At 35.6% G+C, this 22823-nt stretch overlaps 1 protein-coding gene and 1 pseudogene across 2 annotated transcripts in view; one reads left to right on the top strand and one right to left on the bottom strand.

The window, feature by feature from the left end:
• Mnat1 (MNAT1 component of CDK activating kinase) overlaps nt 1-22823 on the top strand; it is a 239691-nt gene that overhangs the window by 109692 nt on the left and 107176 nt on the right. The gene's annotated exons all lie outside the window — the stretch shown is intronic.
• Nucleotides 20272-21552, bottom strand: LOC124104302 (large ribosomal subunit protein uL4-like; annotated as a pseudogene).

Here is a 22823-nt window from a genome sequence, read left to right as displayed (position 1 = left end):
TACAAAACTCTTAAAATTTAACATAATTTTTTTTTTCTGGAAGACAAGATGTTATAAGAAAAAATGTTTTCTAGTTTAGTGATGAATAAACAAATGTCCAAACTCTTAAACTTCTAAATGTATTTCCTAGATAGAGAAAGTGATATAAATTATTTAAAACATCCTAAGAGCTAGAATAATGTGTCTGTTGCTTAAAATGTTTAATGAAATTTCTTTCTTCAGCAATGACAAAGTATATTTTGTTCTGTTTATGAACATGCTCATTTTGCTCACTACCTGAAACCCTAATTCCTAAAATTATATCATTAGATTTTTTCTCCTTAAAAGAATTCATTTTTTTAGCGACTGACCTATTGAACTTGGAAAACATCTAAAGCATTTTTTCAATTGTTTGTATATTTGATATTAATGAAAAAAATCAGAAGTATTTAGGGCAAGGAACTATCCACCAGAATTAACATATTTTCATGTCCTTAATGTTAAGCAATTAGCTGATAAACTAGTTTGAACCTGATTTTTAGGATAGAATACTTTTGAGGTTATATGAAGTTTTTTTTTTCTTTTTCCTTTTCTTCTTTTAAAGCAATCCTGAAGAATTAATTTAAATGGTGTAGTAATTCTTGTTAATAGAGATAATTCTTAGAATTTGTGAAATTCCTCTTTCCCTAGGGTATCAGATCTTTTGAATTGAAAAGTAGCCTGTAGTTTTGTGTATGAGTCCAGGTCAAAATTGTGAGAAAGGAAAATGTTCTTAAATGCCATGAGAAAGCCTGAAATAAAATTGAACTTTGAAATTAAAAAGAAAACACAAAAGATTATAAAAAGTTTCTGAAATAGTTTTATAATACCTATGAAGAAGATAGCTTAGGCATATTTTTTTTATTTTCTTAAAGTACAGATACTTGCAAACAGGTTTTTATTAATTATTTTGCTGCCACTGCCTTGCTAAGACAGCAAGGCAGTAATTGTTCTAAGGTCTCAGGATTAAAAGCATTATTGTTTTTGAATAGATATTAAGAAACTAATTTTTACAACTCTTAGTATATATGCTTTGTGTGCTTGCTTTTTCCTAGTGTAAAATGAATCTTAATATGCCATTTGATTGGTGACAAATACACTTTGTGTGATTAAGAGAAGATCTGTTTATTTAAGAGCTCTCAAAGGTTGTAAAAGATTATACTTGGCTATATGTGAAGGATAAATGTTGTGAAATAATGCCCCTTAGTTCCCCTTTTATAATAAATCTCAGCTGTGTGTGCAGCACAAGGGCTTACTGCCAAAAAGAACAGGTTCAACTTGTCTGTGAGGATTTGCACCACAGTAAAGTGCACAACTGCTTTTGTAGAGGTCATTGTGGAGGTCACAGGCATGTACAGTTGAATGAAAGTAACTTTAAAAACATGGTAGAACATAGTGTTATTTGAGATTTAAGAATTAATGTTAACTTAAAACATCAAAAGAATGGAAAAAATCATAAAATACATTTTTCATTTACTATATATGTTTGTGTTTTCAAGTGGATTTAAAATATGTTCTTTGGCACTCTTTTCAGAGAATTTATAAAGATCTTCAGAATCATTTTAATCAAATCGCTCAGATTCAGAAACATAAACTTTGTAATATTTGTTAAATTCTGAATGTGTTCTGAAACAATGTTTATATAGCGAAGGTAGGATAACATGGTGGTAGAACAAAGTATACAGAGGTATGTGGAGTGAGGGCCAGGAGTGTGGGTGAATTAAAATGAGAGTGCAGATGTGATATGAAGAACAGTGCCTTCACAAATCATATTTTTCCAGAACTTATTGGGTTTATTTACAAACAGTAGCAAAAAAAGGTGTATTTATTTATTTATGATTTCCCCCCCAAATGTCTCAGAAATATTTTAGTATATTTTTGGTAAATAGAAATAGCGGAGAGACTGTAAGACCCATGACTTCAGGCAGTGGAAGCTTTGAGCTTAATATAACGTATATCAGGAAATGAAAGAACTAAGTAAACAGATGCAGAGCTTATCCGGAGTTGTGTTTGATGGCTGTTTCTTTCTTACCTTTCTTTGGTGACTTAAAAAAATGGTGATCATAGCAAAATGACAGACAACCATTGGTTTCAGTATAAAGATTAATTAATAATCTTTAGAATGTGTTTCAGCAAATGCAGCTGATTGGCAGCAGCACCTGTCTCTGCAACTGAAATAATGTTAGTACTTTTCATTAAGCCTGTGATTTCCAGAACAGTTTCAAAGCTGTGTTCATTAAACTCTTCCCATATCAGTTGTTTTCTCTGTCCTCTAGGATATTATTTTAATAAATGTATCACTCTTTACTTTCATGTAGTTTAATTTATTTATGAAAGAAAGATTAAAAGATAAAATTAGTTTTCTCTTAAAGTAAAACAAATGATGTGACAGTTTGGGTGCTTTGTATTTGCTTATGATCACATACATGTGTTCACAGATGAAAAATTTAGAAAGATTTGTGATTTCTTATTCAGTGCTTGTGAAATTCATATCATAAACATAAAAACCTATCAATTTTTAATAATGATCTGTTAAATATAGTGAACTGTGATTTAAAGGATTGATTAGAATATATAATTTTCCAGAAAGGTAGTTTACTTGTACATTGCTACTTCATATTTCAAAGTATGTGCAGTTTGTAGGGATTCACGAATAAGCCATTAATTTATATGTTATTTGAAAAATAAATAATTTTTGTTTGTTATCAGAAGACTGAACTTCTAAGAGTATCTGTTAAGGATGAAGCGTATGTCAGTATAGATGAAATTTGTACACAATTTTAAATGTGTTAAGAAGTTGTTGAACATAAATATTTTCTAAAACAAATGGGTTTTAATGAACTGGGGTAACTCATTTAAAAAGAACTTATACTGATATTTTAAAAATAAATAAGCTTATAATTTATGATTAATAAATGTATATTCAAATACATATTGTTAAATGCTTGAAAACAAGGTCAGTTCTGGTGATACACTTTCTTTATTCCTTCACAGTACCTAACAACCACTAAATGTTTAATAAATGAATTTTCAAACTGTGGTCCTGTGCTTGTTGTATTCTGGCAGTATAGGGTTTAAAACTTGGGCAAGTTGCTTAGACTTGAACCGTGTCAGTTTATTTTCCTGTAAAATAGATAAAACATACTTATCTCAAATGAATATATAGCGTATATATAGTAAGTGTTCAACAAATGTTTTTGTGTCATTTAGATGGACTAGCACTGTTAGTAATCATATTATATATCTATATAATTTAGTAAAAGACAGTTCATGTGAATTGCAAGTGAAAGGGAATCAGTGTCCTAAATATTCTGATCTGCATTTTAGAGTTGGGATCTGTTTGTAGAGTAATTTTGTAAGTGGTAGTTGTGGTGGTGATAGTGGTGATATGTGTATGTTGTTTGATTTGGGAATGGAAATTTTGGGATGTTTAGGGTGTTAATATTTGTTTTTTCTTTTATACAAATAAAGATAAAGTCAATTACAATCTGATTAGCTTTCCACATATTTTCTACACTGAAGTGGCAAATAATGACTCTTTATAGTTAAATGACCTTTATATAGAATCAAGAGCTTTGTTCTATAGTTTTTTGGGGATGGGTTGGAGCAGAGGATTGGAGAAATCATTATAAAACATCCATTTACTTTTTTTTTTTTTTTTTTTTTTTTTTTTGGTGTTTTTTTTTTTTTTTTTTTTTTTTTTTTTTTTTTTTTTTTTTTTAATTTTTTATTGTGGGTTGTTCAAAACATTACAAATTTCTTGACATATCATATTCCACACTTTGATTCTAGTGGGTTATGAACTCCCACCTTCACCCCATACACAGATTGCAGATTCACATCAGTTACACATCCATTGATTTACAAATTGCCATACTAGTGTCTGTTGTGCTCCGCTGCCTTTCCCATCATCCACCCTCCCCCCTCCCCACCTCTCCCCTCCCCTCCCCTCCTCTCTCTCTACCCCCTCCACTGTATAACCCTGAGGGTCTCCTTCCATTACCGTGCAATTTACCTTCTCTCTCCCTTTCCCTCCCACCTCTCATCCCTGTTAAATGTTAATCTTCTTCTCCTGTTCTTCGTCCCTACTCTGTTCTTAGTTACTTTCCTTATATCAAAGAAGACATTTGGCATTTGTTTTTTAGGGATTGGCTAGCTTCACTTAGCATAATCTGCTCTAATGCCATCCATTTCCCTGTAAATTCTATGATTTTGTCATTTTTTAATGCAGAGTAATACTCCATTGTGTATAAATGCCACATTTTTTTTATCCATTCGTCTATTGAAGGGCATCTAGGTTGGTTCCACAGTCTTGCTATTGTGAACTGTGCTGCTATGAACATCGATGTAGCAGTGTCCCTGTAGCATGCTCTTTTTAGGTCTTTAGGGAATAGACCAAGAAGGGGAATAGCTGGGTCAAATGGTGGCTCCATTCCCAGCTTTCCAAGAAATCTCCATACTGCTTTCCAAATTGGCTGCACCAATCTGCAGTCCCACCAGCAATGTACAAGTGTACCCTTTTCCCCACATCCTCGCCAGCACTTGTTGTTGTTTGACTTCCTAATGGCTGCCAATCTTACTGGAGTGAGATGGTATCTTAGGGTGGTTTTGATTTGCATTTCTCTGACAGCTAGAGATGTTGAGCATTTTTTCATGTACTTGTTGATTGACTGTATGTCCTCCTCTGTGAAGTGTCTGTTCAGGTCCTTGGCCCATTTGTTGATTGGGTTGTTTGTTCTCTTACTGTCTAATTTTTTGAGTTCTTTGTATACTCTGGATATTAGGGCTCTATCTGAAGTGTGAGGAGTAAAGATTTGTTCCCAGGATGTAGGCTCCCTATTTACCTCTCTTATTGTTTCTTTTGCTGAGAAAAAACTTTTTAGTTTGAGTAAGTCCCATTTGTTGATTCTAGTTATTAACTTTTGTGCTATGGGTGTCCTATTGAGGAATTTGGAGCCCGACCCCACCGACTGTAGATCGTAGCCAACTTTTTCTTCTATCAGACGGCGCGTCTCTGATTTGATATCAAGTTCCTTGATCCATTTTGAATTCACTTTTGTGCATGGCGAGAGAAAGGGATTCAGTTTCATTTTGTTGCATATGGATTTCCAGTTTTCCCAGCACCATTTGTTGAAGATGCTATCCTTCCTCCATTGCATGCTTTTAGCCCCTTTATCAAATATAAGATAGTTGTAGTTTTGTGGATTGGTTTCTGTGTCCTCTATTCTGTACCATTGGTCCACACGCCTGTTTTGGTACCAGTACCATGCTGTTTTTGTTACTATTGCTCTGTAGTATAGTTTGAAGTCTGGTATCGCTATACCGCCTGATTCACACTTCTTGCTTAGCATTGTTTTTGCTATTCTGGGTCTTTTATTTTTCCATATGAATTTCATGATTGCTTTCTCTATTTCTACAAGAAATGCCATTGGGATTTTGATTGGCATTGCATTAAACCTATAGAGAACTTTTGGTAATATCGCCATTTTGATGATGTTAGTTCTGCCTATCCATGAACAGGGTATATTTTTCCATCTTCTAAGATCTTCTTCTATTTCTCTCTTTAGGGTTCTGTAGTTTTCATTGTATAAGTCTTTCACCTCTTTTGTTAGGTTGATTCCCAAGTATTTTATTTTTTTTGAAGATATTTTGAATGGAGTGGTTGTCCTCATTTCCATTTCAGAGGATTTGTCGCTGATATACAGGAATGCCTTTGATTTATGCGTGTTGATTTTAAATCCTGCCACTTTGCTGAATTCAATTATTAGCTCTAATAGTTTCTTTGTAGAGCCTTTTGGGTCTGCTAGATATAGAATCATATCATCTGCAAATAGTGATAATTTAATTTCTTCTTTTCCTATTTTTATGCCTTTAATTTCTTTCGTCTGTCTAATTGCTCTGGCCAGTGTTTCGAGAACTATGTTGAAGAGAAGTGGAGAGAGAGGGCATCCCTGTCTTGTTCCAGATTTTAGAGGGAATGCCTTCAGTTTTTCTCCATTCAGAATAATGCTAGCCTGAGGCTTAGCATAGATTGCTTTTACAATATTGAGGTATGTTCCTGTTATCCCTAGTTTTTCTAGAGTTTTGAACATAAAGGGATGCTGTACTTTGTCAAATGCTTTTTCCGCATCTATCGAGATGATCATATGGTTCTTATTTTTAAGTCTATTGATGTGGTGAATAACATTTATTGATTTCCGTATATTGAACCAGCCTTGCATCCCAGGGATGAATCCTACTTGATCATGGTGTACAATTTTTTTTATATGTTTTTGTATCCGATTCGCCAGAATTTTATTGAGGATTTTTGCATCTAGGTTCATTAGAGATATTGGTCTGTAGTTTTCTTTCTTTGAAGTGTCTTTGTCTGGTTTAGGTATCAGGGTGATGTTGGCCTCATAGAATGAATTTGGAAGTTCTCCCTCCTTTTCTATTTCCTGAAGTAGCTTGAAAAGTATTGGTATTAGTTCTTCTTTAAAGGTTTTGTAAAATTCTGCTGTATACCCATCGGGACCTGGGCTTTTCTTAGTTGGTAGTCTTTTGATGGTTTCTTCTATCTCCTCAATTGATATTGGTCTGTTTAGGTTTTCTATATCCTCCTGACTCAATCTGGGCAGATCATATGACTTAAGAAATTTATCTATGCCTTCACTATCTTCTAATTTATTGGAGTATAAGGATTCAAAATAGTTTTTGATTATCTTCTGTATTTCTTAAGTGTCTGTTGTGATATTGCCTTTTTCATCCCGTATGCTAGTAATTTGAGTTCTCTCTCTTCTTCTCTTCACTAGCATCGCTAAGGGTCTGTCGATTTTGTTTATTTTTTCAAAGAACCAACTTTTAGTTTTGTCAATTTTTTCAATTGTTTCTTTTGTTTCGATTTCATTAATTTCAGCTCTGATTTTAATTATTTCTTGCCTTCTACTTCTTTTGCTGTTGTTTTGCTCTTCTTTTTCAAGGATTTTGAGATGAAGTATGAGATCATTTATTTGTTGGTTTTTTCTTTTTTTAAGGAATGAACTCCAAGCAATGAATTTTCCTCTTAGAACTGCTTTCAATGTGTCCCATAGATTCCGATATGTTGTGTCTGTGTTTTCATTTATCTCTAAGAATTTTTTAATTTCCTCCTTGATGTCTTCTATAACCCATTGATCATTCAGTAACCTATTGTTCATTCTCCAATTGATGTATGCTTTTTCCTTCCTTCTTTTATCGTTGATTTTCAGTTTCATTCCATTATGATCAGATAAGATGCATGGTAATATCTCTACTCCTTTATATTGTCTAAGAGTTGCCCTGTGACATAATATATGATCTATTTTTGAGAAGGATCCATGTGCTGCTGAGAAAAAAGTGTAACTGCTTGATGTTGGGTGGTATACTCTATATATGTCAATTAGGTCTAGGTTATTAATAGTGTTATTGAGTTCTATAGTTTCCTTATTCAACTTTTGTTTGGAAGATCTGTCCAGTGGCGAGAGAGGTGTGTTGAAGTCTCCCATGATTATGGTGTGGTGGTCTATTAGACTCTTGAACTTGAGAAGAGTTTGTTTGACGAACATAGCTGCACCATTGTTTGGGGCATAAATATTTATGATTGTTATGTCTTGTTGGTGTATGGTTCCCTTAAGCAGTATGTAGTGTCCCTCTTTATCTCTTTTGATTAACTTTGGCTTGAAATCTATTTTATTTGATATGAGTATGGACACGCCTGCTTGTTTCCGAAGTCCATATGAGTGATATGATTTTTCCCAACCTTTCACCTTCAGCCTATGTATGTCTTTTCCTATCAAATGCGTCTCCTGTAGGCAGCATATTGTTGGGTCTTGTTTTGTGATCCATTCTACTAGCCTGTGTCTCTTAATTGGTGAGTTTAAGCCATTAACATTTAGGGTTATTATTGAGATATGGGTTGTTCTTCCAGCCATATTTGTTTATTTCTGTTACTAAACATTGTTTGTTTTCCTCTTTGATTGTTTCCCCCCCCCCTTTACTGTCCTACCTCCCACTGTTGGTTTTCATTGTTATTTTCCATTTCCTCTTCCTGTAATACTTTGGCTAGGATGTTTTGAAGAGATGGTTTTCTAGCTGCGAATTCTTTAAACTTTTGTTTATCGTGGAAGGTTTTAATTTCATTCTCCATCCTGAAGCTTAATTTCGCTGGATACACAATTCTTGGTTGGAACCCATTATCTTTCAGTGTTTGAAATATGTTATTCCAGGATCTTCTAGCTTTCAGAGTCTGTGTTGAAAGATCAGCTGTTATCCTGATTGGCTTGCCCCTAAATGTAATCTGCTTCCTTTCTCTTGTAGCTTTTAAAATTCTCTCCTTATTCTGTATGTTGGGCATCTTCATTATAATGTGTCTAGGTGTGGATCTCTTATGATTTTGCACATTCGGCGTCCTGTAGGCTTCTAGGATTTGGGATTCTGTCTCATTCTTCAAGTCTGGGAAGTTTTCTTGTATTATTTCATTGAATAGACTGCTCATTCCTTTGGTTTGGAGCTCTGTACCTTCCTGTATCCCAATGACTCTTAAGTTTGGTCTCTTAATGTTATCCCATATTTCTTGGATGTTCTGCTCATGGTTTCTTAACAGTCTTGCTGAGCTGTCTATGTTCTTTTCCAGTTGAAATACTTTGTCTTCATTGTCTGATGTTCTATCTTCTAAGTGTTCTACTCTGTTGGTAGTATTCTCCATTGAGTTTTTAAGTTGGTTTATTGCTTCCTGCATTTCTAGGATTTCTGATTGCTTGTTTTTTATAACCTCTATCTCCCTGTATAGTTGATCCTTTGCTTCCTAGATTTGTTTGCGTAATTCGTTGTCGAAGTGATCTTTCATTGTCTGATTTTGCTGTTTAATGTCTTCCTTGATACTCCAGATCGTTTGAAGCATGTATATCCTGAATTCTTTATCTGACATTCCATCTGCTGCAGCTGTTACCTCTTCTAAAGTTGCGTTGACCTGCATTGCTTGTGGTCCTTTCTTTCCTTGTCTTTTCATACTGCTTGCGTATCTTTCCTGCAGGTGCGGGCGGCGGCTCTGCTCTCTCCTTATTCCAATTGGGGTGTCGTGGCTACCCCGCCGGCAGGTCACTGGGCCTGTTCTGGGAGCTGGTGGCGGCTCTGTTCTGCCCCTACTCCAATTGGGGTGACGTGTCTGTCGTACCAGCAGGCCACTGGGCCTGTCCTGCTGGTCGGTCGCAGATCTGCCCACCTTTCGGGCACGAGTGGAGGCTCTGCTTTGCCCCTACTCCAATTGGGGTGTCGTGACTACCCCGCCTGCAGGATGCTGGGTCTGTTCCTGGCAAGGGAGGCGACTCTGCTCTGTCACTACTCCAATTAGGGTGGTGTTTGTACCCCGCCGGCAGGCTCCTGGGCCTGATCCGCCGGTCTGTTGTAGGTCTGCCTACCTTGAAGGCGCGGGCGGCGGATCTGCCCTGCCCCTCCTACCACGCCTGCGGACCCCTGGGCCTGATCTGCAGGTTGATCACTGGTCTGCTCACCCTGCGGGCACGGGTGGCGGTTCCGCTCCACCCCCACTCCAATTGGGGTCACGTGACCACCACACCGGCAGGGCCTGATCCGGGCGTGGGATAAGGATCTGCTCTGCCCCTACTCGAGTTGGGGTGACGTGTGTACCACACTGGCAGGCCACTGGGCCTGACCCGCCAGGCTGTCACAGGTCTGTTTACCTTGCAAGCGCGAAGGGCGGCTCGGCCCTGCCCCTCCTACCACGCCCATGTACTACTGGGTCGTGGGTCTGCCCACCTGGCGGGTGTGGGTGGCGGCTCCGCTCCGCCCCCTCTCCAATTGGGGTCACGCGGTCACCACGCTGGCGAGCCGCTGGGCCTGCTCCGGGGGCTGGCGGCGGCCCGGCTCCTTCCCTCTGGCTCGAGGACAAATTGAGGAGACTCGGGTGACTGAGCCTCACCCCCCTTACCAGGAGACCAACTGCTTATGTCACCGCTGGTATTGATGAAGATCTCTCCTCCACCGCTTTCTGCTGACATCAGATCTCTGCCATGTTGGTATCCTATGCGAATGGCAGCATTTCGTTCCCCTTGCCAGGCAACCCAAGCAATGGGTGAGTCCTGACCTGCCCTCAGCAGGACCCGGACCGAGACACAGTTTCCGCGGGCTCCTAGCCCCGGTCCAGGGAAGTTCCGGGAGCCGGAACTCGGCCGCTCCGTGCTCGGTGTAAGCTCCTATAAGTGTAAGCTCCAAGAAGCAGCCCCCGCGGGCTCAGTTCCGGGAGCCGGAATTCGGCCGCTTAGTGTTTGGTGTATGCTCTGATAGTAGCAGGGTCCAAGAAGCAGCCTCCGAGGGCTCCGCAGCCCTGAGCCAGGGCGGTTCCGGGACGGTTCCGGGAGCCGGAACTCGGCCGCTCTGTGCTCGGTGTAAGCTCCTATAAGTGTAAGCTCCAAGAAGCAGTCCCCGCGGGCTCAGTTCCGGGAGCTGGAATTCGGCTTCTTGGTGTTTCGTGTTTGCTCTGATATTAGCGGGGTCCAAGAAGCAGCCTCCGCAGGCTCCGCAGCCCGGAGCCAGGGCGGTTCCGGGACGGTTCCGGGAGCCGGGACTCGGCTGCCCCGCGCTCCGTGTTCACTCCGATAAGATCAGATTTTAAGAAGCCCCCAGGCGCTGAACCCTAGCAATCTGTCTGCAAGCCGCAGGCGAATTGCAGCCTGAAATTACCTGTTCTATGGCTGAATGAGCTGCGGTCAGTCAAAAACAGGTGTGGTGACGTCAGTTTACCAACATGGTGGCTGCTGGCCTCCTCTGTGGTCTGACCGGTGTGGAGAACCGAGATGGACCGCTTCCTTCCCCGTCTCGAACCCAGAATTCAGCCCTGAGTGCGGTGCTTGCGCGGCTGGCAGAAACTGCAGGGCTGTAACCCTGCGTCTCTATCCCAGCGCGCGCTGCAGACTCTAGCCGCGGGGCGATTTGCTGAATAAGCAGTTTTACCCTCCGTGCGACAAACCTCTCGCGTTTGAGTCCCCGTAGCCGATCCTCATGCGATGGAAATCCTTCCTCCAGGTTCCGGCGCACCCCACTATTGCTGGAAATTCCTAACAAGATATCCTTTAGCCGTCCTGACTTGTCATACTCCCTCCATTTACTTTTAAAACAAACATTCCTAATATGTATCAAGCACTGACTAAAAGCATAAAGAATTCAGGTCTAAATAAAATAGGCTCTCATAAATTATCCATTCTCTACAATGATATAAAGAAAGGTATCTGTTATCTTTTTACTGAAAAAATGTTTCTGTCTTGAAGACTACAGATCTTACGTGATATTTTTGTTTTGCTTACCTAATAATAGTATATGTAAAGAAGTTTAAATGGAGCAATTTTTATACTTTATTGCATTAGAAATTAAATTTATATATAAGTTGCCATTATCATTGGCTAGCTACTAGTTTACTTATTATGCTAAGATGAGAATTCTTTCTTGGAAATTACTTTTGTAATTACCAAAGAAAATAAGCAAAAATGCTATGTGCCTGAAAAGCTGTTTTAAAAAACTTGGCAAATGCTACTTTTCTTACAGTTAATACAGATTCTTTTTAAAGAAACAGGTTTGTCTCTCTAGATAGTCTCCTTGTTGTTTTTCCTTTCTGATCTTTTTTTAGAAACAGATATGATTTGCTGGACGCTATGTCCTCTTGGCAGCAAATGGTAGTTCAGTAGCAAGACAAGCATCAGAGAAAGAATGTAAAAATAATACTTTTCAACACTGCATCATTTATCAGTGTCTTAAGAAAACCTAGAACAACCAAAACAAATCAAAATAAACAAAATTTCTTCCTTTGACCCTAACCCTATCTTTCTCTTAAGCCTCTGGCATATTTCCCTGTTTCCATTTATCTTATAATTTAATAAAATAATCAAGTGTACTTAGTATGGACTTGAATTTGAGATCCTTTTAGCCTCCAGAGTACCTGGAATTAAAGGTAGCTACAGCTTTCAAATGTTATGTCTCTCTTCCATGAATTCAATTGAATAAACATTCAAATACCTGTCATGATCAGTGGAGTCTTATCACATGTACATTTAACTTACCTGAATTCAGTTGAAATTGAAAACAACAACAGACCAGGGTGAAAAATAGCAAAAAAGAATGCCTCTCTTCCCCTAATAAGGAACATTTTGAAACAACATGGATTTCAAATACAAGCCAATTACTTTATTTGGTTTTCCATAGAAGAAACAGTGATGTGTTTTAATGCCAGAGGAAAAACTAGCTGAGTTGGATTTATAAAACAGATAAAATATGCATAAAACAATGAATAGTATATTTTATGAGCTATTTATTTGACCATTATTTACTTTACTCCGAGTAGAATCACTATATAGCCATGTTGAATTAAGTCAATTGCATAACTTATGACCCTTCTAGGTATTATTTGGATCTCTTTGGATGTTCAAGGTGTAGAATTTTTTAAGGCAGAGATGCTAATTTAAGTCCTTTTCTATGTTTAATTTTTCATTTTTCAGATAGGGAGATAACTTGCATGAGGCTCTTATAGTCAAAATAGGATATAGCAGAGGGAGACAGTGGTTTGAGACCCATGACTTACTAAATAATAATTGCTTGCGTCAACAAATATGTTGTTGCAGTTGGTTTCTAAATGAGCCATATTGGTTCTAAGCCAATACAGAAGGAATTTATAGCATTGTTTTTTTTTTAAATTAGCAGCAATACTTTTTTAAATATCCAGGATTTGTTTGTAATAATATGTTATCTGAGAAGATTTAATGTTTCTATTTTTTATAATAATATTTTAATGGCAGGTATTATTTATATTTTTTATAATCTTTTTATTTCTAAATATGTTATTTATTTTTAAACCTTTTAAGGAATAGTATATATTGGTATACTAAGTGCTCTAAAAATGGAATTGAAATATTATTAAAGAGCATTTTTCTGTGAATTGTGTTGAGCACTGAATGTTGTATTTTTTTGGGAGGAGATTGCAAATGAATTTGCCTAACAAATCATTAAAGTTATTTCACTCCGCTGTTATATATAAATTAAAAAAAATTTATTTCACGTAGTGAACAGATGTTGATGAAGTTTCCAGGGCCAGTTTACTAGAAATATTTTTGGACACTTAGCTTGGCCAAGTTACTATATAGCTCTTTAGGTAATTTGATTTCTAATGATGAAAAGAAACTTAAGCCCCAGTTAAATAATTATAGAAATTATTGTTTGATGTTTTGAAGCATATCTCACATATTTGAATGGAAATGAGCCAGAAAATATGATGCTGTTGCCAGTATATACAAGAAGAAACATTTTCATATTTTGGAAAACCCTTTTTTTAATTGATGCATTATAATTATACAAAATAATGGGATTCGTTATGCTACATGCCTACATGCACATAACATAATTCCATTATCCAGTACCTTCTCTCTGCCCCATCCATGTGCTCTACTCTATTGATTTCCTTGTCACCATTATCATCATTATTTTAACTCATGCTTTACATAAATAACGAGATCATTGAGGTATATTCATATGTGGATATAGCATAATTTGGTAGGTTTCATTCCCCAGCACTTCCCCACATGTTCCCCTCCTCCCTCACTCTTGGTCCTCTTTCTTGACTTGACTCTATTTCCATTTGTTTTTATGAGTGCACACTCCACCTCCAAAATTCCTCTTTTTCCCTCTGTCTCTAGCTTCTGCATATGAGATCCTTGACATGTGAACCTTAACATTGTGAATCTGGCTGGCTTATTTCACTTAGCCTGATGTTCTCTAGTTCTATCCATGTACCCACAAAGGACATTATCTCATTCTTTATGACTGAATAAAACTTTATTGTGTACATACATACCACATTTTCTTTATCGATTCATCTGTTGATGGGCACCTAGGCTGGTTCCATAATTCAACTGTTTGAATTGTGTTTGCCTGAAATATTGGTATGCATGCATCTCTGTATGCTGATTTTAGATCTTTTGGATAAATAGCAATAAATGATAGCTGGGTCATATGGTGGTTCCATTTGTAGTCTTTGGAGGAATGGAAAAATTTTAGAAAAAAGTCATTTTGGATAATTGGTCACCACCTCATTTTAAAGGACAAAAAATGCTTATAAAACCTCTTCGTGGGGGTAAGTCATTAGAATGCTTGAAAGAGCCAACCATAATAATTTTGAAAAATTATTTACCAATTCCAAAACTGCATGTTGTTGGATGATTCTAGTAGAGAGTTGGGAATCCAGGGATTAGTGTGCTTTTTTTTTTCCCACTCTGGTTGTTTCTTTATTGTGTATAGAATCACACTAGTTCATATTAAATTTGAGGAAAATTTTGTTAATTTTTGCAATACATTGTGAAACAGTGGCTTATTTCTACTTTGTGGTCATGATACCAGAGTGGCTAGACCTGATAATCTAGTCTTCCCAACCCCACTGCCCTCAGCTGCTACTGTAGATGATAAAAATGCAGCTTTGAGAAATAAAATGTTTTACCTCAGTTCATTTCAGTTTAAAGGCAATGCCTGGGTAAGTATATAGTTCTTCTTAACACACAGAGCCTTGCCCCTCATTTGTCCTTTTATTGTTACTGTTAATTTTGAAAGAAATTAGAGAAAGTAATTTTGGGGGTAGAGGGAATGAATTGTTCTTCCCATGAAATTATGTGCTACCAGGAAGTTATTACATGCAGCTGTTACAGTGATGATAGGCTGACATCACCCTAGAGTGACCAGAACAGCATAGTATAAAAATTGCTCTGCTTGCTCCTAAAATAAATTGAAAACAACTGAATTACCCAAAAAAATGTGACTCAGAATGAGCAGCTTGTAGACAATGCCAGGTATATTCTTGAAGTTCTCTAACCCATTAAAAAAATTATATATGGGACTTAGCAAAGCCCTGTCTCAAAATAAAATATAAAAGGGGTAGGGATATAGCTCAGTGGTTAAGCACCCCTGGATTCAATCCCCAGTACAAATACATACATACATACACACACAATTAAATAAATTTTATATCCACATACATATATCCATATATATGTATGTATATACACAAACTCACAACATATGTGCTCAAATGTATTTAAATTTTTAGGATGTTTACCAAAACAGAAACATTATTTCAGAAATACTTCAGTTGATTTTCTAGAAAGCTTCCTGTAAACTATTTCTATGTAAGTAGTCCCTAGAATCTATTGATTTAATCATGCTATAACAATGGAATATTCTGATTTCTGAAAAATGTAACACCTTCTACAGAATTTGATGAATTTAACATTATGAGAAGTTTATGAAAACTACCACCACCACTGTCATTTTTTAAAAACAATTTTTTAGTTATAGATGGACACAGTATCTTTATTTTGTTTGTTTATTTTTATGTGGTGCTGAGGATCAAACCCAGTGCCTCACCTGTGTGAGGCAAGGGCTATGCCACTGAGCCACAACTCCAGCCCTGTTTTTTTTTTTTAATTTAAATAAAAAATAAAAGTAGAAGACATAATCTCATTGTAACATGATTTACTAGAATATAAGTTCCCTTAGTGCAGGGACTTCTATCTTTTTTGTTTGTTTGTTTGCTTTCATTCACTGATATACTTTTCAGTTCTTGGCATAGTAGATGATCAGTATTTGTTGTATGAATGGGTGATGAATACTTTTACAGTGTTTTATTATCTGGAATTTTGTTAAAATGAGTACTTAAATGGCTAGAAAGTATATCCCCAGTGTATGGATGAAAAGCAACCACTGACTACAATGAGTAAATGAAAGCAAAAATAGTAAAGGTGGAGATTTATTCGTATTTACACTTCACAGTATATGTAGTTAATGAAATTTCAATAGTTTATGCTTAGCAAAAACATTCTTAAATTTATAGAATTTGAAAACCTGATCATTTTACCCCTGCCCTAGTGTTCATGCTAGGATCCTTTAGCTGACCATTCACATGCACATTTATATTGTTCCTTAGTTCGGCAAAATGTTGAGCAGCTCTTTGGTAAAAGGCATTATGCTATAAAGTATGACAGTGAACACTTTACCTTCTTATGGGAAAGATGCTAAAAGCTAATTACACAAAGAGTTTCAGAAGCTTGAAGGGCTTATTAGTATATGTTGAAGATGAGGCTAGCCTGGTGAATGAGTCACTGAGGAAGATTTAAAAGAAAGTTCTGAATTTTAACTTGTGTTAAACTATTTTCAGATGAAAATCAGAATCATTTAACCTATCAACCTAAATTACTATTATGACTTTCAACCTTGTCTGTGGTAACTTAATAGAAAGCCATATACTGATTGGCATAGAACTTTATTTTTATGTTTAGTATTTCTATTATTGTTTATATAAACAACCTATATACTAATGATACTAATTGACTATTTCCATTACTATTTTTAATAGACAATAATACAATGTATTTTTTAGTATTATTATTTGAAATGTTTTAGTCATGTGTATTTTAACATAGCTGTTTGTTTAGAGTTACCATGAAGTTAGTCTTTGCTTTACCGTAAAGTTAGTCTTTGCTTTTCCTTTATTTGGGGGAAAAAAAAAGAATAAAGGTAATATTTGCAGTATATAGATTATCTAACATAAGTCTTAGTAAATTACAAACCCTTTTTTTTGTAGTAGCCTTTGAACTTGTTGAGTAAGAAAAATTAAGCAGTGTATTTCAGATTATTGAAAACAGCCATGTACAACCTTTGCATGGTTATTCTAATGTTAATTTTTCTGTATGGAAATGAGCTGAATTTTCGAAACTTTTCATATATGCTTATACTTTTGACCAGCAGATGCTAGGAATCTAAGCTGCATCTTTCAGGAGAAACAGGGGCTCTTTTTTGGTATATTCCAGGGGAATAAAAACATTAATTATACTATTGAATGTACAGTTTACATGCATCTCCCCCTTTCCCTCAGTGTGGATATTAGCTAAGATTATATGACTTTTTGTGGCTCTTTTAAAGACATTTTTACCTTCAAAGCCTCATTTATTATTCATGTGGCAACAATAATAAAAATGGAAAGGGCTTAAGTTTTATGTTCTGCTTTTGAAAGTCAACAGAATATACTTGAATTACTTAATGTGAGTATTTTTTAGGACTCAATGCTAGGACAGACACCACTCTGTATACATTCTCTCTTCCCCCAGTCTTACTTATTCTGTGATTTTGTCCATCATTTTGATGCTCATGATTGTACGGTTTCTTTTAGGTTTATTTTATATTTCCATCTGCCTTTACTGAACATTTCTATTTGGATTTTTTGCAGTCAACAATCTTGAGTTGATATGAATGGACCATCTTATACTCTTAACAGTTTTATTGAGGTATAATTACTATAAAATTACTCATTTAAAATGTACAATTTGGTCGTTTTTGGTAAATCATTGGATTATTACTTTCATAATACACTTTTAGTATGTTTTCATTATTCTAAAAATGTGTCTCATACTCCTTTTGAGTAATGACACATTCATGTTCCTAGCCTGTAGCAGTCATTAATTTGCTTTTTATCTCCAGATTTGTCCTTTCTGGACATTTCATAAAAGTTGAGGCTATACAATATGTGGTCTTTTGCAGCTGGCTTTTTAAAAATTCTAATTTGTATAGTTTCTGAAGTAGTTCCATGTTGTAGTATGTATCAGCATTTTATGTTTTTTATTGCTGAATAGTACTGTATTCAACATTATTATATGATCATTGAATGAACGAATTCATATTCATATTGTATGACTATACTTCATCTTGTTTATTCATTCATTAGTTGATGAAAATTTAGATTATTTTTACTATTTGGCTACTATAAGTAATGCTTATATGAACACTCATGTATAAATCTTTGTGTGATCATAGGTTTTTATTTCTCTTGGGTAGATACTTATAAGTGGAATTACTAAACCATATAATAAAGTTACTTGTAAATTTCATAAAAACTACTAAATTAATTTCCAAAGTGGCTATATCAGTGTACATACTCATCTGTTATGTAAAAGGGTTCTAATTTCTCCACATCCTTACCAATACTTTTTTATTGTTTGTTCTTTTAATTATAGCCATGTATTTCATTGTGCTTTAATTTATCTTTTTTTTCTGAAGATTAATGATATTGGGCATTATTTCATGTACTTATCAGCTATTTGTATTTCTTTGTTGGTGAAATGTCTGTTAAAGCCTTAGCCCATTTTTAAATTGGGTTATCTTTTTATTATTTAGTTATAAGAGTTCTGTATATATATATTCTGAATAAAATTTATTTATAAAATAATTGATTTGCAAATAATTTCTCCCAGTTTGCATTTTATCTTTTTAAAAAAATCTTTGTCCTCAAGACTTCTCTTTCCTAATTTTCCTGTTTCTACTAGTTAGTTCTCTCTGGTTTTCCCATATTAGTTTCCACCTCAGATATACTAGATTGCTACCAATTCTTTTAGTTTTAATAACAATCATTATTCTTTATTTTTTCTTTTCACCTCAGTTATTATTCAAATTTGAACTATATTGCTTCACCCTTAATTACTAAAATAGCTGCAAATTTGACCTTCTTCATTCTGTTCTTTCTCGTTTTTTAAAAATAGTTTTTTTAGATGTCAATGAACCTTTATTTTATATGCAGTGCTGAGAGTCAAATCCAGTGCCTCACACATGCTAGGCAAGTGCTCTACCACTAAGCCACAACCCAGCACCCATTCTGGTTCTTTCTTTGGCAGTGTTTTCTGTTTTTCTTTGCTATACATGCATAGCTTTTTTTTTTTTTTTTTTTTAAATAATAAAGATTCCATGATCTATTTTAAAATTTTTATGATGAAAAATTTGAGAATTATCAAAGTAGAAGACTAATGAATACTCATGCCTAATGCCAAGATTCAATAATCTTTAATATTCTGGCATATTTTTTCATAGATTTGTATTTTTTTCTTAACTAGTTTAAAGTAATTTACAGTTTTCATGAAATTTTACTTTTCACTTCTTCAGCCTGCATCTCCCTCTGACCTGTTCCTGTGTAGGACATTCTCAGAAATTACTATAAAGGAAATGAACAACAATTCTATAATATCATTTGATATCCAGTCCATTTTCAAAATATCCCTAGTTGTCTCCCAGATATCTCTTTTTTTTACTCTATCCAATTCAATACTTAAAGCAAGGGTTTTTATGATGTTTATTAAAGACTATGTTAATTTTCTTTCTAATCTAGAAGAATCCACCCTACCCCATACTTTGTAGTTCTTTCTTATGACATTGATTTATTGAAGAGAACAGACTGGTTGTCTTGAAGTATGGCTTTTCAGCTCGTTCCTCTATGGTGTTATTCAATATTGTCCCTAGGATATTTTTATTTTATTTATATGGTGGTAAATATAAAATATACCCACTTGGCCTATCTAGAAAATAGTCCAATAAAGATGAAAATATGAATATTTTATAATTTTATCACCTAAAGATAGCTACCATTGACATTGTTTTCTTATGCAGATATAAAAAAATAGACTATATTGATTATATACTTAATATTTTATGATTTTTCATTGAACTATTTTAATGGCTACATTCTGTTTTATATTATTATTTAACATATGTTTACTTAAGTTTTCCAATATAGTTTGGACATTGTTTCCTTTTGGCTTATCACAGTATAAAATGTGGTGAACAGTCTTATGAATAAAAGTTTATTATATTTTTAATTTTTTTCTCATAAATTCTTACAAATGAAATTACTAGGTCAAAATGTTTAACAGTTTACTAAATTGCTTTTTTTAAGAAAAAGCAATTCCATAATTTGCTCTCCTACCAGCAGTGTACATGAGCATCTTACTTTGCACTTTCTTGTGATATTAAATGTTCATTTTATCATTTATTTGTTAATGATAGAAACAAGATATTCCAATATTGTTTTGAAGGCTCTGGTTTCTTACCTTGTGAAGTTCAAGTTAGCTATAGAGTCTTTTCTGGCTGTAGTTCAAGCTCTCTGTATGATTTCAATTTCTTCTCACCCTCTCTTCCCCATATATCTGTTCTCTACTTAAGTTTTCTTACTTGTTGAGAAACAACATACATATTGCTCTGATAGTATTACTGTCCTCCCCCTTGCCTTGCATTTGTGGAGCTTGTTCAGTTTCTGAAGTCTAGCTCAAGTTGCAGTTTTTGACCTTTATTAATCTTTCTCACTTCTGATTTTCTTTTTTTTGTCACTACATCTTTAATCAGCTCTTTATTCAAAATAAAGTGTCCAAAATTATTTAAACTTATAGAATAAAACAGATTTGTAAGAGTTTATGCAGCAGACTTTTTCTCTTCTGCAACAGGTTTCTTTTCAGCTGTTGGTTTCTTGGAAGGTGCAGCCTTCTTCCCCACAGGCTTCTTCTGCTTAACACCAACAGCCTTCTTTCCCTGCTTTTTCACCACAGGCTTCTTGCCTGCAGCCCCCTTCTGATCTTTCTTATCTGATTTAGCTGCTGCTGCTAATTCACCCTGAGTTTGTGATTCTTGGCCAGTCGAAGAATGGTATTCCTGCACATAGTCTTTTCTTATGGGTTTAGCTTCAACTTGATTCTCAGGTTTTTCAATGGATTCTTCTTCACGACTCTGCGATGAATCTCCTTACGTGGTGCCCTGCGAGCTCTTTGAATTTCTGGGCTTTTCAAGATTCTGCTCAGGTCTGTATTGATCATCTTGTGCATAGGGAGGTTATAGTTACTCTTGAGGGAAGCAGGTTTAAGCCAAGTGCCACATAGTTCGTCTAACTTCCGAAAAGCACTTTCAGTCCAAATGCAGAAATGCCCCACCAGGAACAAGTTTCAAAATGTTCAGTTTGCTTACATTAAGTAGAGTAATTCCAGGAATGTTTCTGAAGGCCTTGATGATACCATTGTCTTCGTTATACAGGGGCCCCTGTGCTATATACAACGACGGTTTCTCATTTTGCCTTTGCCAGCTCTCATTCGTTGAGAGGCATAGACCTTTTTGATATCATTCCAGGCTTTAAGCTTTTTAAGAAGCAAAATAGCCTCCTTGGTCTTCTTGTAGCCTTCAACTTCATCTTCCACCACCAAAGGGAGTTCAGGAACTTCCTCAAATCGGTGACCTTTAGACATGACCAGTGCTGGTCAGGCTGAGGCAGCCAAGGCAGAGCAGATAGTATCACTTTTGGGTTGTGTTTACTCTAGGGTGCCAACGACACCATGTTTTGGTAGGTGTGAACATGCAGCCTCTTCTGCACATATTTCCAAAGGCACCCTTGCCAGAATGGTGGGTCCCAGCACCTCGAACTCTGGGAATTCGAGCCACACCTCTGCCAGTACCCCAAGACTCAGCACTGGTTTGATGACCTGCCAATTCACTGACAGCATAAGGCTGTCTGTTGTTTTTACGCAAGTTGGTATGAACAAAGTTCACAATATCTGATCAAATTGGAGCCTTGAACACAGCAGGCAAAGTGAGATTTTTGCTAGATGACTCCCCCTTTTCAGAGTACACAGATATCAGGGGTCCAGCACACGCCATACCCAGGAGAGGAGAAGGCCAGGCTCCTGTGGATCCAGCTGCTCCCACAGGAAAAGGAAGTACTTAGCCTCACTTCTGATCTTCTGTAGCACTTAAGTACCATATGGCGCCCAGATAAATTTTATTTATTTGTATGACTAAGTTTCTCATATAATATGACTTCCTTAATCTGAATTTTCCTTTTACTGATCATTTAGAAAAATATCACATTGTGTTGGTGGAAATATTACATTCAATAATATTTTGCATCTATACAGATTTTTTGAACTGTGAACTTCAGTCACTTAAAACTCATAACAGTTTTCTCATGAGTTGTTAGGACATAATCTGATCTGTTGGTGATTTTAAAAAAATCTTAATTATGTCAGTGAGGGTAAATGATGTTATCTGAGTTCTTCCTAGGTTTTATATCTCAGAAATTTACCATCTATATCTCACACTGGTTTTTATTCTTTGGCTGGAAGGGGGATAGATTGAATGTTAGAAGGCCAATTTGTGTATCATATGTGAACTTTATTTTACTCTTCTTAATGATAAACAGAATAACCACCAAGTAATATTTATTTTTCTGTAAATATCTCATATATTTATATGTACCCCACTCTACTTTTTCTGCTAATTAAACCCAAGGTCTCCTGTGTGCTAGGTGAGCACTCTACCACTGAGCTGTATCCCCAACCTATAATTTTTTAATACTCCTATGGTATTTTTAGTATCTGAGCTATTAGAATTTGTGTAAAATTTGATCTAAACCATCTGTGATTCACTTTTTGACATTATACTTTTAAATTAAGCAAACATTATATTGTCTATAAATAAGTTATTAACACTCAGTGTAGAGTGGCAGAACCTACACTGAACAGGGATTAGTGTCTGACTATAACTATTCATATGAATAATATTTCATTGTATGTATGTTTATACATATACACCACATTTTATTTGTCTTAGTAAGATTTATACTTAGGAGATATTAATTTCCATATTCATAAAATCAGGGAGTTAAAGGGAAAAACAGACTTTGGAATTTAATAGATTTGGCTTCTGATCTTCAACTTGTCACTAACTAGGTATGAGCTTGTTCAGTCACATGTTTTAGTCCCATTTCCTTACTAGGAGAGTGGGGATTTGAATGCTAATGAGATAATGCATTTAAAACCCTTTGAATAGTGCCTGGTGCAGAGTAAACAATGAATATTATTAGATGATTTTTTATGTGTCTATAAAATTCAGAGAAGATTTTGAATTATATGATAGCATAACTTTAGTCGCTTGGGTATTGTTAATATTTAGGGGGTAATTAGTTT

Source organism: Marmota monax, unplaced genomic scaffold (assembly GCF_021218885.2).
Source record: "Marmota monax isolate L192 unplaced genomic scaffold, Marmota_monax_Labrador192_F-V1.1 WCK01_AAM20220418_F8-fsc00001, whole genome shotgun sequence".
In the NCBI taxonomy this organism is placed as follows: Eukaryota; Metazoa; Chordata; class Mammalia; order Rodentia; family Sciuridae; genus Marmota; species Marmota monax.
This window is presented reverse-complemented; position numbering and strand designations above follow the sequence as displayed.